This window comes from Nicotiana attenuata, chromosome 3, assembly GCF_001879085.1.
Source record: "Nicotiana attenuata strain UT chromosome 3, NIATTr2, whole genome shotgun sequence".
Classification (NCBI taxonomy): domain Eukaryota; kingdom Viridiplantae; phylum Streptophyta; class Magnoliopsida; order Solanales; family Solanaceae; genus Nicotiana; species Nicotiana attenuata.
In genome coordinates, this window is record NC_031991.1 from 21,410,148 (window position 1) to 21,429,901 (window position 19,754).

A 19,754-nucleotide genomic window follows, 5' to 3' on the forward strand; every position below is an offset into this window, starting at 1 on the left:
TCGCGTACCCTTTATTTGGTAACACTCTAAAGACCGCTCTTGGAGGTGGCGGGGGAGGGTCTGGAACATTGTCATTAGCATTGGCCTGGCGGCCTCGTCTTGGTCCGGGAGGTACAAGAGGCACCTCATCCTCTCCAATTTCATCTACCTCCTCCCCCGCAAGCACGTTTCCAAGAGGGTCGTTCGCGTTTAAAGCCATTGGGTACCTGTAGTAATCACACACAAAAATTAGTAAGAAGGAAGGAAAGAAGAACAACACACAAAACTAACTAAATAGATAGCCAAAACCGTTAGCTCCCCGGCAACGACGCTAAAAAGTTGATCGATGCCTACTCCGCACCAATGAAAGGTAGCACGAGAGGGTCGCAATAGCTTTTACCCGATATGAGGGTTGGGATCGAATTCCTCAGAGAGCTAGAAATTGGAGCTGGGTATCTATCTAGACTAGAGTCGTGTAATTGTTCTAGATGTCACTTCCAACATTTTTGGGTTTTTCAATTATAAACTACTATTATCAAACTACTAATTGAAACCAGATTATGCTATGAAATAATTGCTAAGGTTGTATCTAATGGGAAGAAGGGCACTAGGGTCGTGACATCACCTAGGTGGCTAATTGACTGATATATGTTACTAAGGCTCGATTGACATAATTGGGGCTTATGCTATAACCGTTGCACATTTTTACCCACTCTCACACCTCTCGGTAGAGAGAGTGATTTTGCCCAATTGACTCTCTCAAGACTAAATGGGTAGGCAAATTAGATCAAGCAACTAGGGTTCAAGTAGGGTGATTACTCTCTCGAGGTTTAACCCGTTAATTGGGACTATCATTTCTCATGAGTCCATCCCAATTCCTTGTTGGGTCAATTTTGGAGACTTAGACTCTCTTTCTCAAGAAGAGTCAAATCCACAAAGCACAAATCAGTGTTTGCAATCACTAATTTATAGATTAAAGCATAAAATCAACCCAAATAGCAAACACTCATAGTCAACCTAACCCTAGACGGCAACACCCATCAATTACCCACACGAGGGTTGAGCCACAACCCTAGCTAATGGGTTTAGCTACTCATGCTTGAAGGAGAAAATGAAGAAATAGATGAAGAACAAGACATATTAATTAAACACTAAATTAAAGTACAAGAATCTATCGTTAATTTGAAGCTAAGATGCCAAAAATGGCTACAAAATGAGTCTCACGAATGCAGCCCAAAGTCTGGAAATAACTGATGACCTAAAAATGGTAAAATGTTCTATTTATACTAGGCTGGAAAAACTGGACAAAAATACCCCTGCGGGGTCACGCGGGCCGCATGAAATGGACCGCGGCCGCGCGAGGCTCTTTGACTTCAATTCTGGGCTCTCTGAACTTGGGCTCCGCGGGCCATGTAGAATGGACCGCGGCCGCGAAGGCAGCTGGCGCGATCCGCACAATCACGACCGTGGACCGCATGGCTTGGACCGGGCAAAATTCCATCTCTCTGAATCTCTTATCCGCGGACCGCACAAAAAGGTAGTGCGACCGCGGTGGGCCAGTGCGGACCGCGCTATGTGTACTGCGGTCGCGGTGCCTGAAGCCCACTTTTGCCAACTCTCTGAACCATCTAGTGCGGCCGCATTCGACTTTGCGCGGTCCGAACTAGGCTTGTTTGCCCTCAGTTTTCTTGGTCTTTGATACTTGAGCAGGTTTCACTCCTTTTTGAGCCGATCCTTGACATTTCGTCACTTTGTCGATCAAACCTGCAATCAAGCACAACTTATGAGCCTTTTGGGACTATTTTGTAACAATTTATATTCAAAGGATAGGCAAGTAGGAGCATAAAACACGTTAAAATCCCTACTTATCACTAACCTTGGTCGAGTAGTGACGAGGTCAGGTCAAGGCCCTACTGGTATATATTTATTAAATAAGACGGATTAAAAAATATCGCAGTAAAATAAAGACTGAATTTAACCGGAAGGAAATCACAGAAAGCTATATAGTACAATACACAACATAGTAGGAGGGGATCTCCCGAGATAACGTATTGTAGTCCCAAACGTAAATGTGCAGCCCGGAATCCCGTTTCGTAGTCCCAAAGTAAATATGCAGGGGGGTCTCCCGGAATACTGTTCCGTAGTCCCAAAGTAAATATGTAGGGGGATCCCTCGGAATACCGTTCCGTAGTCCTAAAAGTAAATATGCAGGGGGATCTCCTGAAACACCGTTTCGTAGTCCAAAAGTAAATACACAGCTCAAACGATGGAAATAATGCCTAGAACACGAAATACTACAATTTAGACTAAGTACAAGTCAAGGAAGAAGTAGGGAATTCACTAAAGATGCTGCACAGAGTTCAGATAAGCAATTAAGACACGTAGACATGCTATTCTAAACTAAACATGATAACTACATATGCTAGTATAACTCAATTAAAGTAAAACATGTTATTACTTAGTGAAAAAATGGAGTTTTACAACAAATAACCCGTGTACGCACTCGTCTCTTCACGCACACGGCGCTTACATATCACAACAGTACCAATCCTAAGTGGAGTTTCCCCATACAAGGTTAGGCAAGCCACTTACCTCGAACCAAGCTCAATCACTCGACATTAATGCCTTTTCCACGAATATCCGGCTCCGATTGGCCCAAATCTAGCAAAAATTAATTACATATCATAAATATAACTATAAGAAACTAATATAGTCAATGAAATCAAAGCTAAAACAAGCCTAAAAGTCTCCCCGGGCCCATGTCTCGAAATCAGGTAAAAGTCACAAATATGAACACCCATTCACTAATGAGTTCACTCGTATAAAAATTATCCAAATCCGATATCGAAATCCCAATCAAATCCCAAAATCTTAGTTGAAGAACTTCTACCATTTTTCCCCCTAATTTTTAGCCAAATTCCTTAATTAGATGATGAAATCAACCATAGATTAGTGGAATATAACCATAAAGGAGTTAAGAATTGATACCCAAAAGCTTTCTCTAAAAGTCCCTCAAACAATCGCCCAATCCGAGCTCTCAAAGTCCCAAAATTAAAAATGGGATAAAACCCTCGATCTTATCCATTTTCTGCCCAGCGATTTCGCATATATAGGCTCTTAGTCGCATCTGCAACACCGCACCTGCGGAATTTCCATCACAGGTGCGGATTCCACTTATGGCCAGGGTTTCCACTTCTGCGAACCAGGGACCGCGCCTGCGATCTCGCTTCTGCGGAGACCCTTCCGCTTCTGCGATCCCAAGCCTCCCAGGCTTCTCCGTTTCTGCGCTCAAGCTTTCGCATCTGCGATTGCACAAATGTGGTTTCCTTCTCGCACCTACGACCTATAGCCTCCTCCTTCCAAACCGCACCCGCATCCCTAGGCTCGTTTCTGCGAGCTCGCACTTGCGGTCAAACTTGCGCAGGTGCGATTACAACAGGTGCAACAACTTCAGCCATTCTTCCAAAATCGAAGTTGATCCGTTAACCATCCGAAATCAACCCGAAGCCCCCAGGACCTCAACCAACAATACCAAAAAGTCTTAAACCACCATACAAACTTAGTCGAGCCCTCAAATCACATCAAAAGCACGAATCACCCGCCGGTTCAAACTTAATGAACTTGAAACTTTAAATTTCTACAAATGATGCCGAAATCCATCAAACCACATCCGATTGACCTCAAATTTTGCACACAAGTCATATTCAACATTAAGGACCTAGCCCAACTTCTGGAATCAGATTCCGACCCCGATATCAAAATGTCCACTACCGGTCAGAGTCTCCAAAAATTCAACTTTTGCCATTTCAAGCCTAAATAAGCTATAGACCTCTAAAACACAATCCAGACATGGACCGAAGTCTAAAATCGCCCAACGGAGCTAACGGAACTGACGAAACTCCATTCCAAAGTCGTCTTCATACAGTTCTAACTACAGTCAATATCCTCATACTTAAGCCTCCGTTTAGGGATTAAGTGTCCCAAAACACTCCAAAAACCAAAACAAAACCTCCCGACAAGTCACATAAGCAGAAAAAGATACGGGGAAAGCAGTAAATAGGGGATTGGGGCTATCACTCTCAAAATGACCGTACGGGTCGTTATATTATAAACACCAAAAGAATTTCTTAAGTCGGATATTAAATACTTCCATTACTAAAATGCGAATTACATATATAATGCATAATACGTCATTGTCATTGTATGCATATACATCCCATAAGAGAAAAATACTAAGTGCCTTGAAGCCCTCCTTGGTTGTCTCCATTGTTTAACAACCTTGTCCCTGTTATTACACGAAAAAATACAAGACCACTTTGAAAATTCTCATATCTAATGCTAATAGTACAACGGATGACATAGAAGTGGAAAAATATATTATGACAATTTCAACCATTAACCACGTCTCCTAAGTATAGCTTCATGTTTGAATAGGAAATGCAGTAGCACTACTACAAAAAAGGCATTTGGCGACAATTATTTAGCGGGAATAAGTCAATTGTCGCTAATAGATTCTTTAAGCTAAAATATTAGCGGCACATGACCATTAGCCAGTAAAAGATACCCTTTTAGCGATAATAAAAAAAGAATTGCCACTAAAAATCACTAATTGAAATTAATTTTTTTTTAGTTTAACTTTCCCTTCACACGAAAAGAAAAACATCTTTCCCTCCAATTTTTTTAGGAGAAAAATTACCGATTCCCTCCAATCAGAAAACATTAGGAAAACATATTCCTTTTAATCGAAAGGGAATAGAAACAATAGGATTCTGTGGCCACCATTAGAAAAACCTAATATGCGTGAAGAAAATCGATGTCTACCACAGTCTCCGGCCTGCCATAGTCTCCGGCCATCTTCTTCCTAGGTAACTTCTCTTCTTCCCAGGTAACATCTCTTCTTACCCAGCAGGTTGCTTGCAATAGATTTACAATATGCCGCTTGATTGATTTACAATAGCAGTACTCCACGATAGATTCTCATATTCTCATATACTTCTCAATTGATTTACAGTAGGTGGAAGAATTAACTCTTGAATGCATCGAAAGTAAATGGCAGTATTACACGATAAAGCAAGGTTGAAACACTATTGTTTATGGAAGTCTATAGATTCTCATATTAATAAAATTCTTTTTTTCCTCAGTTTAAGATATGAACTAAGAAAAATAAAATTAGGAGTTTGGCTTATCGTCATACTATAGGAGCAGAGGACTGATATTAAGTTTATTAATGTCAGGCAGGCCTCCCTTAGCATAATCGAACAAAAGATATTCGCTAAAGATCAATTCCAACTAAGTTGATTATTGACCAAAAAGCAATTGTACATTATTAAGGTATATAATAGCATTACAATAAAGTGGTTGTTGCAATCCATGAGTTGGATTTGTGATTCTAGCAGAAATCATTCTTCTCCATCGGATTTGTGATTTTTAATATCGAACTATCGGCAAAAAATTCTGCTTACTAGGTACCAATTTGTGATTTTTTATATCCAACTATCTCATTTTGAGATTTGTGAAAGTATTGCTTTTTCTGTGTTTGCTAAATCGTTTGTGATTAATGGTTGCTGTTAAATTGATAGTCATTAACTAAATTGATTCCTTTGCAGTGTATAGGGAATATATTTAATTTATGATATGTGTATGGGCAATACATGTGATATAAAGGAGCACTGTTTTCCTTTGCAGGCAGATGTTATAACTGTTTTGTAATATATCAGGATTTCATTCATATATACAAGTAAATAAGGAGTAAAACAAGTTCTATTTTATTTAGCTTTGTGCTTTGGATATGGTTTTCTTTCTTTTATTGGTTTGAGGTTTCAATAGTGGAACATTGGAGTTTGATTTTAAAACGAGTGAAAATAAAAATAGTGGAAATTTTTTCTTAACCAAATGGCATTAATGGTGTTTGCTTTGAAAATAACTTGAGAGAAGAGTCCGAACAAGCTTGGAAGTAGAGAAGAGTAAAGGGCTTATCCATTATCCATTGAGTTTCAAACCGTGCTCCATTGGCCTTGAAATTTCTTGGTTATATAATTATTAGAAAAGTTTTTTAACAGCTTTTTGAAAAACTTTATCAGGAACTATATATTCTTGTGCGTGTATGTGTACATGCAATACACTACTCATACGCGTGCACACATAAGGTGTATAAGTTTGTATATTGTACTTGTCACAAACTAGTAAAGAGTACTCTATTGGTTGGTTATTGTGTTTATTGATTTTAAAATACCACATCCTTAGTGTTAGTGGTATATGTATCTCGCTCAAGTTACTAGAATGAGCAAATATATTGATTAGAAGTGAATAATGAGTGTAGAATAGTTGAACAAAAGAGGATATAGAGACAAATTCAGAGCGACTATATCGGAATGTTTTTTTGCTTACCAGGTACCAATTTGTGATTTTTGATAAAAATGGAGTATATATTTGGAGAATCAACAAATAGGAGTTGTAAGTTTTGGAAATTTTAAAATATATGATATATTTTCTTCTAAAAAATATAAGTTTAATAATTCTATTCTTAAAAATTTTATGAACCAATATATGAAAACCATAGAAGAAATTTAATTTATAATTTTAATAATTGTATTCTTAAAATTTTTTTGAACCAATATATGAAAACCATGGAAGAAACTAGAGATAGTTTAACTGTTGATAGTTTAATTGTTAAAACGATAGTTTTAATTGTTAAAATGCTATCTTTGAGCTATGGAATTACTAATTAATAGGATGGTTATTTTATTTTAAACTACCTTTTTGATTAATTCCTCCATTTTACTAACAAATTTTAGCTCTTGCAGTAATTATAGAAAAGAAAGGAAAATCTTGAACGTCGGGACAATCACAGAAATAAAAGCTGGATGTATTGTGATAGAGTTAGTAAAGAATATTTAAATGGAGTAAAGGATTTTTTAAATCATGCCTTTTTCTGAAAAACAAGATGGAAAAAAAATTGCATGTCCTTGCACGGAGTGTGTAATCCTTGAAGGTATGAATTGTATAGGTTATCTTTCAGGCTTGTCAAAGTTGGAAAGTAAGTTGTGGCACGTGAGTCTTTGGATTGACAGGCTTGTTAAAGTTGGAAGAAACTTTAGGAAGGGTTTTTTTTTGTTTGTGCTGGATAAACTTTTAGAAGGGGGTTGTGGTTGGGTAAGGGTGATTGGTTGAGGGATCACATCCATAGCCTGTTGTGGCCTGTCAGTATTATGATCATGGTGTGAAGTGGATTTCTAAACTACTGATTCTTTGCATAGGTGTTCATTAGCACAAATGTCCGCACAAATGCACTCAAGATGTTCAAGAAGTCTCATTTACCTAATATAAGTAAATTACAAATTCTAAACTAATTAGGAAAGCCAGCGAGAAAAGATGAAGTTATTTTTAAAAATTATTTGAATAAAGAAAGTACCATTTTTAATTGGAATACAATGTTGTATGAATTACTCCCTTTACCACGGGATTTAATAATTTATAACTTAGTAGAAGTCCCTTTTAAGTAGAAAACAACCTCAGACGATTAAGGAAAAATTTAGTTGAGAAACTAATTGAGTAAAAAATGTAGAAGTTTCTGAAGTTTGAAGTATTGAAATATATATATATATATATATATATATATATATACGACGAGATGTTGACAATACTATGGGTTCCAACATAGAGAATCACAGCAGTAAGGGAATCTAACCCATTAAAACACTTGAATTGATCACAACAATACACACGGCAAACAGAAAGTGCACGACATCACCCTTCGTGCTTTTACACTCACAGAATATCGACAGGGGATCTCCCGGGATCCCGTAATCCTAAACGTAAATACTTGGGATCTCTCGGTATCCTCAGTATATGAGCTGGGGGATCTCTTGGTATCCCGAGGATCTCTTGGTATCCTCAATATAGGTGCTGGGGATCTCTTGGTATCCCGATGATCTCTTGGTATCCCGAGGATCTCTTGGTATCCTCAATATACATGCTAGGGATCTCTTGGTATCCCGAGGATCTCTTGGTATCCTCAATATAAGTGCTGGGGATCTCTTGGTATCCCGAGGATCTCTTGGTATCCTCAATATAGGTGCTGAGAGTCTCTTGGTATCCCGAGCCAATAATATGAACAATAACATCCCGGCAAGGGAATATCAACAATATAAACAATACATCCCGGCAAGGGAAGCAACAATGTAAATAACACATCCCGGCAAGGGAATCAACAATATAGACAACACATCCCAGCAAGGGAATCAACAATATAGACAATACATCCCGGCAAGGGAATTAACAACAGTCCAACAATCCAACAATCCAAATCAGAGGGAAGTTCCACCACCAAGAGTATGACTACATAGCAACAAGAGAATCACGGAGAAACTAAGAAAGCACAATAACCTTATCAAAACAACAAAGAACAACTAATTCAATTAAGGCAATTAAGGCCAAGTAACAGGTAAGAGTTAGAGAAAGGCTAACAACATCGTATGGAGCATATAGGGGTAAATTATGCAATTAGATAACTCAATCATAACAGAATACTTCCCATATGATGAACATAAGAACCTAAGAACCCTAAAGGCAAATTTTTCCCACAAATAAGTCCGAGGACAGACTCGTCACCTCGCATGCATGGACTACAATTAGCATGGAAGGCTCAAATCCTAAGGGGAAGTCCCCCACACAAGTTTAGGCAGGATACTTACCTCGAACAAGCTCAAATCAACCCGAAATCACGCTTTTGCCACGAGTATCCAACTCCAAATGGCCCAAATCTATTCAATTCAATTGCATATTGTAAATAACACCTCAAGTAACTGATTCCACAATTAAATTCTAAGCTAATACGCGAAATTAGGTAAAATAACCAAAACGCCCCTCAAGCCCACGTCTCAGAATCGGGTAAAATTTACATTTTCGGAATCGTCACAGTCTCACGAGTTCATGCATACGAAAATTACCAAAATCGGACCTCAAATGGTCCCTCAAATCATCACTCAAAGGTCTCCAATACTAAGCCCTAGTTTCCCCAAATTTCACCCTTAATTTCTAAAATTTCTAGCTCTAATCCGTGAAATAATCACATAAGAACGAGTTTTAGGTCCAAATTCCTTACCTCAATGAAGTTCCCTTGAAATCCCTCTTTCAAATCGTCCCAAAAGCTCCCAAGCCAAGATAAAAATGGTGAAATAAACCTCAAAGTCACGGAACCCCTTTTAAAATATAATGCCCAGCAGTTTTCGCATTTGCGGTCCTGGGACCGCATCTGGTCCCGCTTCTGCAGAAAAGATGTCGCATTTGCGATTCCGCATCTGAGGCCCTTCACCCGCAGGTGCGGTACCGCTTCTGCGGAAAATATACCGCATCTGCGTTTCTTGAAGAGATGGCCAAAATTCCGCTGCTGCAGCCGCTTAGCCGCTTCTGCGGCTCCGCACCTGCAGAACCCAAACCGCAGGTGCGGTTATGACAGCACCAGCAGCTGGAGCTGCAACTTAAACTCCAAATTTTCCTCCGTCAACCATCTGATTTCTCCCCGAAGCCCCCGAGACCTCAACCAAAGGCACCAACAAGTCACAAACCACTACCCAAATTTGTACCAATCCTTAAAACACCTAAAACAACATCAAAACCTCGAATTAACCATGGATTTAAGCTTAAGAACTCCAAAATCCTCAAAAATACGCTTTCGATCAAAAAGTCTATCAAACCTCGTTCGAATGGCCTGAAATTTTGCACATACGTCACATTCAACACTAAGCAGTTACTCCAACTTCTGGAATTCCATTCCGACCCTCGGATCAAAATCTCACTATCGAATCGGAAACTTCAAAAAATTCAACTTTCGGCATTTCAAGCCTAAATTAGCTACGGACCTCCAAAACGCAATCCGAACGCGCGCCTAAGTCCAAAATCACCATACGAAGCTGTTGGAATCATCAAAAATTCATTCCGCGGCCGTACAAATGTCCAATTCCGGTCAAATTCTTACCGCTTAAACTCCCAAAACTAGATTCCTTCTTCTAATTTTACTCTGAATCATCCGTTAATTGAATTCAACCATGCACGCATGTTGATACTCGTATTATGAAGCTGTTCCAGACCTTACGCTGCTGAATGGAGCTTAAATTCTCAAAACGACCGGCCGGGTCGTTACATCCTCCCCCTCTTAAAACCAACGTTCGTCCTCGAACGTGCCAAGATTTGCCTCGAAGTTCTCGAATCATTGAATGCACACTTCTAGCATACACCCGCGGGTGATCCCACGTCACCCCATTCCACATAAACTTGACGACATCATCTCAACTGACATTTAGCCTTTCTAACAATACCAATAAGCCTTAGGGCCAGAATTCTCACCTCCCATCCATTTCCAAGGACCCGATGCTAAATCCATACCTGGTATCAGTCTCAACCTGTTACTTCAATTCATGCCAACACCCATAGGGTACAACCACACAACATGACACATCACACATAGGCCCACAATAACATTTCTGATAACAATATCGCCCGAAATCAAATTCGGCACCGGCCATAAGCCTCATATTCAATAGGAACCCGTTTCAAACCTCCATAACACCGGCGATGATACAATAACCACAAAAACGATACAGCTAACACCCGAATCACAAATTCACAACTAATACCAACGGGCGCACACCCCACAAGCTAGAACTCAAGAAGCACAGAACGAAATTGACTGAATATGGAAAGGAAACACATAAAGGAACTATCAAACAAGTCCGTCAAGCACGAATTTCTCTATCAAAACTAATTTACCACTCAATCTAACAAGAAAGAATTAAAGCATATAAAAGAATCACAAGGATCTCATACTGATATAACTCCCACCGTGGTACACAGCCCCGTCTCAACACATCAAATCACATGAAACAACGAGGGTCCTGCCCTCAACTCTGAATCTCAAGTAGGGTACACACCAACTTAGCTGGACACTCTCACTAGATCAATTCCGTCACAATTTACAACAAGTACTGGCTCCCACACCGGTGGAGTATAAGAATCACGGCTCGTAGCCAAAAATACTCATAAATCACATCAAGCCTACCGAGAAGGACAATAGAAATTTACTACTAGTCTCATAACTCTCGATAATAAACAAAACAGACGATAGACACGGCTATTACTCATAGAACCTTCAACAGGGTTACACATAAACAGAGTGTAAATCATGAAACACACCCATAGTGGGGCAACAAATAGGGGAACTCACCCCGATAAGCAGAGCTGTAATGAACTACGGATGGTGCTCCATTATAACAAATCAAAATCATATCCGAATGGCATCATCTGGCGCAACGGCCTTAAGCATACTATATGAAACACATCAATGGGCCGGGCCTCCCCCTCTTGGGCGCCCTCTACTCACCTGAATACCTTGTTGTGACATATCTGCCCGAAATCTGGGGAAATCTCTCACCATGTGGCTAGCATCTCCACAGTCAAAGCAACCCCTCTACTGACGTGGCTGTGGGAACTGTGCGCTATGGGTACTCTGAGACCCATGAACACCTGAATCACTGTGAAGCCTGAAGCGCAAACTGAACTGGCTAACCCATGAACCTCCACCATGTCGTACCCTGCCTCCAGAATAAGGGCCAGCAGATCTCTCCGGTCCACGAGGCCTCCTCGCCTCCCTGAACTCTCTCTCCAGATCTCGTCTGTCCTCTCGCTCCCGGTCCCATATGCCCTCTAACCGGCGAGCGATCCCTACCACCTGCTGAACAAAACATCTAACTCCAACTCTAGAGCCATGCTGAACCGAAGTGACTGAGGTACAAACTCTCTCTAAACATCTCTGAAAACTGAACTCATGTAAGTGAAACTACATCGGCCGATTACCCAACTCATATGTCCACCACCACTGATAAGCCGCTCCGTTAAGATGGAACGTAGTAAAAGCAACCACACTCGTCTCTGCAATACCCATAGTGCTGATAATGCGATGACACTCCCCAATGAAACCCATTGTGCTCTCTTAAGCCAAACCGCTGAATGCAGGAGGGTCACTCTTTCTTGAACCTTGCAAATTCTAAGTTGCTCTCCCTCGGATGCTGCTGCCCTGACCATGGGCTGAACTGGAACCACAAATTGTGTCGCCATGACGCCTGGAACCTGACCAACGGAAACTCACTGCTCTGAGTGTGGTCTAGCTGCGGCACGTACTCCTCGTCGGTCTCTGCCTCTAGCGATACCTGCTCCGGAAGCAGCGTCATCGATTACCGCAGCTCGTGTCCTTACCATCGGTGAGAGAATGGAAGGATAAAAGTTCAAACTCCAAGATCAATAAGCTCGCACGATAAGAATGAAGGAAGTGAGATTGTCCTAATAGTTTCGTGGCCTCTCGAAGATAAGTACAGACGTCTCCGTACCGATCCGCAAGACTCTACTAAACTCGCTTATGACTCGTAGCACCTATGAACCTAGAGCTCTGATACCAACCTGTCATGACCCAATTTCCCCTCCGTTGGGCTTCGTGATGGCACCTAGTCTTAAGGACTAGGTAAGCCTAATAATTTGCGGAAAAACAACAATAAATAATAACATCTAAAATTCTTCTGAAATAAATACTTTATTCAATGAACATCTTCCTAAAACCCGGTGGTACAAGTCATAAGCTCTACAGAGTTTCACTACCATTTCTAGACACAACCGTATGGAAATAAGTACAGCAATGAGAATGTAAAATAGGAAGGTGACTCTGAAGCCTGCGAACGCAGCAGCAGTGCTACCTTGAGTCTCCTCGACAAGAATCCGCACAGCTACTAGCGAACAATACCTGGATCTGCACAAAAAGATGTGCAGAAGTGTAGTATGAGCACACCACAGCGGTGCCCAGTAAGTATCAAGACTAACCTCGATGGAGTAGTGACGAGGAACAGTCAAGACACCTACTGGTGAAATGAAATGAACAGGATATGATAATAAAATATCGAGATAAAGATAACGAGGTAACATCAACAGCGGAGAGAAATAAAATACAAACAATAGGAACAATAAAGGAAGAACACGTGTAGTAACAAACGACACCAAGTAAGTCAGATAACCAAGTAAATCAACACTGACATAATAGGAACAGAGACAAGAATGTATCCAAATAAGGAAGACAATGCCAACTCAATCACTCACATCAGGCCTAATACCCAATCCCGACCATCTCAAATCCTCGGTTTCTCACATCATAATCTCAACTTCCTAACCTTCAGCACACATGGCACCTTGTGCTCACATATTTTCCATCTCACTCTTAACAGAAGAAAACCCACATGCTATACAATACATAATGTCCGCACAAATGCACTCAAGATGTTCAAGAAGTCTCATTTACCTAATATAAGTAAATTACAAATTCTAAACTAATTAGGAAAGCCAGCGAGAAAAGAGGAAGTTATTTATAGAAATCATTTGAATAAAGAAAGTACCATTTTAATTGGAATACAACATCGTATGGATTACTCCCTTTACCACGGGATTTAATAAATTATAACTTAGTAGAAGTCCCTTTTAAGTAGAATACAACCTCAAACGATTAAGGAAAAATTTAGTTGAGAAACTAATTGAGTCAAAAATGTAGAAGTTTCTGAAGTTTGAAGTATTGAAATATATATATATATATATATATTTATTTATATTTATATATACGGCGAGATGTTGACAATACTATGGGTTCCAACACAGAGAATCACAACAGTAAGGGAATCTAACCCGTTAAAACACTTGAATTGATCACAACAATACACACAACAAACAGAAAGTGCACGGTATCACCCTTCGCGCTTTTACACTCACAGAATATCGACAGGGGATCTCCCGGGATCCCGTCCCGTAGTCCCAAACGTAAATACTTGGGGGATCTCTCGGTATCCTCAGTATATGAGCTGGGGGATCTCTTGGTATCTCGAGGATCTCTTGGTATCCTCAATATACATGCTAGGGATCTCTTGGTATCCCGAGGATCTCTTGGTATCCTCAATATAGGTGCTGGGGATCTCTTGGTATCCCGAGGATCTCTTGGTATCCTCAATATACATGCTAGGGATCTCTTGTATCCTCAATATAGGTGTTGGGGATTTCTTGGTATCCCGAGGATCTCTTGGTATCCTCAATATAGGTGCTGGGGATCTCTTGGTATCCTCAATATAGGTGCTGGGGATCTCTTGGTATCCCGAGGATCTCTTGGTATCCTCAATATAGGTGCTGGGGATCTCTTGGTATCCCGAGTATCTCTTTGTATCCTCAATATAGGTGCTGGGAATCTCTTGGTATCCCGAGCCAATAATATGAACAATAACATCCCGGCAAGGGAAAATCAACAATATAAACAATACATCGCGGCAAGGGAAGCAACAATGTAGACAACACATCCCGGCAAGGTAAGTAACAATATAGACAATACATCCCGGCAAGGGACTCAACAACAGTCCAACAATCCAACAATCCAAATCAGAGGGAAGTTCCACCACTAAGAGTATGACTACATAGCAACAAGAGAATCACAGAGAAACTAAGAAAGCACAATAACCTTATTAAAACAACAAAGAACAACTAATTCAATTAAGGCAATTAAGGCCAAGTAACAGGTAAGAGTTAGAGAAAGGCTAACAACATCGTATGGAGCATATAGGGGTAAATTATGCAATTAGATAACTCAATCATAGCAGAATACTTCCCATATGATGAACATAAGAACCTAAGAACCCTAAAGGCAAATTTTTCCCACAAATAAGTCCGAGCACACACTCGTCACCTCGCGTGCATGGACTACAATTAGCATGGAAGACTCAAATCCTAAGGGGAAGTCCCCCACATATGGTTAGGCAAGATACTTACCTTGAACAAGCTCAAATCAACCCGAAATCACGCTTTTGCCACGAGTATCTGACTCCAAATGGCCCAAATCTATTCAATTCAATTGCATATTGTAAATAACACCTCAAGTAACTGATTCCACAATTAAATTCTAAGCTAATACGCGAAATTAGGTAAAATGACCAAAATGCCCCTCATGCCCACGTCTTAGAATCGGGTAAAATTTATATTTTCGGAATCCTCACACACTCACGAGTTCATGCATACCTAAATTACCAAAATCGGACCTCAAATGGTCCCTCAAATCATCGCTCAAAGGTCTCCAATACCGAGCCCTAGTTTTCCCATATTTTCACCCTTAATTTCTAAAATTTCTAGCTCTAATCCGTGAAATAATAGCATAAGAACAAGTTTTTGGTCCAAATTCCTTACCTCAATGAAGTTCCCTTGAAATCCCTCTTTCAAATCGTCCCAAAAGCTCCCAAGCCGAGATAAAAATGGTGAAATAAACCTCAAAGTCGTGGAACCCCTTTTAAAATATAATGCCCAGCAGTTTTCGCATCTGCGGTCCTGGGACCGCATCTGCCGAACAGATGTCGCATCTGCGGCCCTTCACCCGCAGGTGTGGTACCGCTTCTGCGGAAAATATACCGCATCTGCGGTTCCTGAAGAGATGGCCGAAATTCCGCTTCTGCAGCCGCTTAGCCGCTTCTGCGGCTCCGCACCTGTAGAACCCAAACCTCAGGTGCGGTTATGATAGCACCAGCAGCTGAAGCTGCAACTTAAACTCCAAAATTTCCTCCGTCAACCATCCGATTTCACCCCGAGACCCCCGGGACCTCAACCAAAGGCACCAACAAGTCACAAACCACTACCCAAATTTGTACCAATCCTTAAAACACCTAAAACAACATCGAAACCTCGAATTAACCATGGATTTAAGCCTAAGAACTCCAAAATCCTCAAAAATACGCTTTCGATCAAAAAGTCTATCAAACCTCGTCCGAATGGCCTGAAATTTTTCACACATGTCACATTCAACACTACGCAGCTACTCCAACTTCCAAAATTCCATTCTGTCCCTCGGATCAAAATCTCACTATCGAACCGGAAACTTCAAAAAATTCAACTTTCGGCATTTCAAGCCTAAATAAGCTACGGATCTCCAAAACACAATCCGAACGCGCGCCTAAGTCCAAAATCACCATACAAAGCTGTTGGAATCATCAAAAATTTATTCCGGGGCCGTTTACTCAAAAGTCCAATTCCGGTCAAATTCTCACCGCTTAAACTCCCAAAACTAGATTCCTTTTTTCAATTTTACTCTGAATCATCCGTTAACTGAATTCAACCATGCACGCAAGTTGATACTCGTATTATGGAGCTGTTCCAGACCTTACGCCGCTGAATGGAGCTTAAATTCTCAAAACGATCGGCCGGGTCGTTACAAAATCTCACTACTTGAATATGTTAATTATCTAGAATATCATGTTTGTGTCTAATACTAGCTAGGAAATTGACATATTTTCCTATAGTTCTATTCTCATTTGGATAATGTGCTATAAGATGTTGATTATCTACATATCATATTGTTAAGAGCAAAATAGCTATTGTGCTGCCTATTTTAATAATAAATTTCGCCTGCAAGCTATGAATAGCACTTGTTTATTTTATGAGTATTGACCTCTCTACTAGAACCCGCTTAGTGTGTTGTATTCGAGTTTCTAGAATTGTTTTAAATGTTGCTTAACATATGTAAATTAGACACTATGCTTATAGGATTAGCTAGACAAACTTTTCATAAAATAAGAAGTTTTAATCTGTTATGTGAGATGTCTGTGAAATGTGTTTGTTATACGATCTAGATATTATGCCCTCAAGTTGCCTTCGTAAGGAAGTCGTGCTTCTTTCAAAGTCAGTAAGATCTGGATTGCTACTTATTCCTTCCTTTGTTTGGTTGAAGTTGTTGACAATATGAAGCACTATAGATTTTGCCTTTAGGAACTAATTATAAAAGTTAATAATTTGTTGTGCTAAAAAGCTATCTGGTTATGTATAAATATCATAATACTAGCTAAATGTTTTGGGAGAAAAATGAAGTTGAACAAATTAAAGTACTGATGTTGGTAGCTGTTAAATTATGTGGATCACTATAAGATCTATAATTTACCACCTTTTGGATCTGTATACATACCAACATTCTTCTTGGCTAGCTAGAAAATTTACCAGACCCTCTAGATCTCCCTGCCCTTATTTTCTCTCTGCTTGCCTCTTATGCTGTCAAGGGAAACATCTTTGTGGTTCGATAGCATATCGTATAATCCAAGAGGTCTATTAAAGAGTAGTTAGTTTCCTACATTATCAATGCATCTCCATAAGCTGAATTCTTACTCTGTCTAGTTTGCTAGTGTCTGAGTAGTAGTCTTGAGGGCCAGTGATACGTAGAGATTATACTTTGCTTAAACAGTCTTGTTTAGTAATCCTTCTGCAAAAGGTTATCTACACTCTATTGCAATATCTCTCCATAGACATCAGAACAAACACTAGCAACCTTTTAGCCATTTATGATAATCAGTTTGCAAAATGAATAGCTTTAAATACTTGACCGGCACAATAAGACATTTAAAGCTCACCGTTTATATTTTGTAACTACATCTCCTTTGATGTATATAGCACCTGCCATTCGACTTTTCCTTCTTTCCCGAGCCTCTGATTCATCGGTCTCTTGATTTCCACCAGGACTACATATAAAATCACCCTCTGAAACTTTCTACTGGATCTCACTAGAAATGTTTGATCTTTTAACCTGCCGCTGAACTTCAGAACAAGTGCTAAGTTCATCGATTGTCGAGAACGCTACATCAGAAGGACAAGAAAACTCAGCTGGATTTCCGACCCACTTCACATGTCCTTTATCCATCACAATTACCAAGTCTCCAACACATAGAATAGATTAGTATAAGGAAGATAGGCGCATTACTATAGATATCCTAAATGAATGGTCCTCTGTATTGCCAATGTCTAGTCAATTTATTATAATAAAGATGTCGATCTCAACTTGTTTGGGACTGAGCCGTAGTTATTGATGGCTGTGCTTGAAATTCTTAACTTGAGATTAATGCATCTTTTCTAATTATAATTGCATTTTCAGTTCTTTCTTTAACAGCAGATTACGAAACAGAAATGCACCTTTACTTATTATTTTGCCATTTCCAGTTCTTTTTTACCTACAGTTCTCAAGAAATGCCAACAAACAATAGTAAATTGTTTCACCAATCATAATTTGGTGCATGAATCAACATCACTAACCTTGTGACATACATACTGATAGTTGATCAACATGTCATTGAGAGAAAAGACAAATAGCACTGCATATATAGATTTCTAGAAATGCACAAGGATCAACTTAAGTAAATTACAACCATATCTTAGACGAGTACATCCTTCTCCCAGCGCCAAATGGAAAAAGCTTAATTGTTTGCACATGCATTTTGTTCGTCTATTAATCCATCTAGTTGTTTTTCCTTATATATGTTAGTTGAGGGAGTTGGATGACAAAGAATCTCACAGTGATAAAATTTGCAAGATGTTTTTCACATTATATTTTATCTTTTGACACAATTATTTTATAATTTCAGGTCATACAGTCTGATGTTCAATAATTTAGCGGGTGGAAGATTTTAAAATGATGAAAAGTTGTGAAAATCATTTGAAGACCAACATTCGTCTAGATTAGTTATATAATGACATTAGCTATTTAGTCCAAACAATATAAGTTTATGTTTTAAGTTACTGTGACATTAATAATTTTGATTAGTACTTTCTATTATTTGTTAAGATTTAATGACCTATGTTATGGGTTTTTAATTAATATATTTTATTATTTTAAGTATTTCTATTACCGCTTGTGGCTTTTAGCGTTGATTTAGTTGGGTAGACCAGCTATAAAAGTTGACGATAAAAGAGAAAATTAAGATGTTTCACAAGGTATAATGCAACTGCTATAATTGATGTAAAACAATTGCCGTTATAGATATTGACTTTTAGCGGCAATTTAGTTAAACATATTAGCCATTAAAATGGACGCTAAAAGGGAAAACTAAGATGTTTTCAGAAGGGATACTATGGCCATTGTAATTGCCACAAAATAATTGCCATTAAAGACGCAAATATTTAAAGGTAATTATTTTGAATTTAGCGGCTATAATTGAATTTAGTAGCAATTATAATTGCCGCAAACAATTGCCGTTAAAGGTAATAATTTTTAGCGGCAATTAACTATGCCCTTTACCACCTTTTGTAAGAAAAGCCGCTAAAGACTTTGCCGACCCCGACTTTAGCGGTAAAACACTAATTGCTGGTAAATGATATAGCGGCTATTATTATTGCCGCTAAAGCTGTTTTGTATTGCCGCAAAAGCCACTTTTTGTTGTAGTGTATAGATTCTATTGTTGTTTTAGTTAGCTGAAAAGCTCTTATTACATGTGATTTGCAGCTAGGAATGGCAAGTACTCTCTGTGGACATGCTTATGGATCAAAGCAATACAAGAAAATTGGAACACAAACATACAATGCTATATTCTGTCTCTTCATTGTTTGCATCACCTTTTCAATGTTATGGCTATACATAGGATGATTGCTCATGCTCATCGGAGAAGATTATAAGATTTCACATGAATTTGGGAAGTTCATAATGTGTTTAATTCTTACTCTTTATGGTAGTGCAGCTCTTCAGCCACTTATTCGGTATTATCTAATAGAAAGTATGGTCATTTCCCTGCTCATTAGCTCATGTTTAACAAAAGCTATCCGTATACCACTATGTTGAGTGCTAGTTTTTCACTCTGACTTAAAGAATATTGGGGTTGCATTGGCTATGGCCATTCAAGTTTGAATAAGAAATACAGTAGATGGAAAAGAAAATGCATTTAGTCAAGGTGGAAAACATATCATTGCAA

General features: G+C 39.3%; 1 long non-coding RNA gene across 1 annotated transcript; it reads left to right on the forward strand.

Moving 5' to 3' along the window:
• LOC109223392 lies at nucleotides 4,660–18,688 on the forward strand. The gene is made up of 2 exons (XR_002067559.1): nucleotides 4,660–4,864; nucleotides 18,435–18,688. It is a non-coding gene; the product is annotated as an uncharacterized LOC109223392 (long non-coding RNA).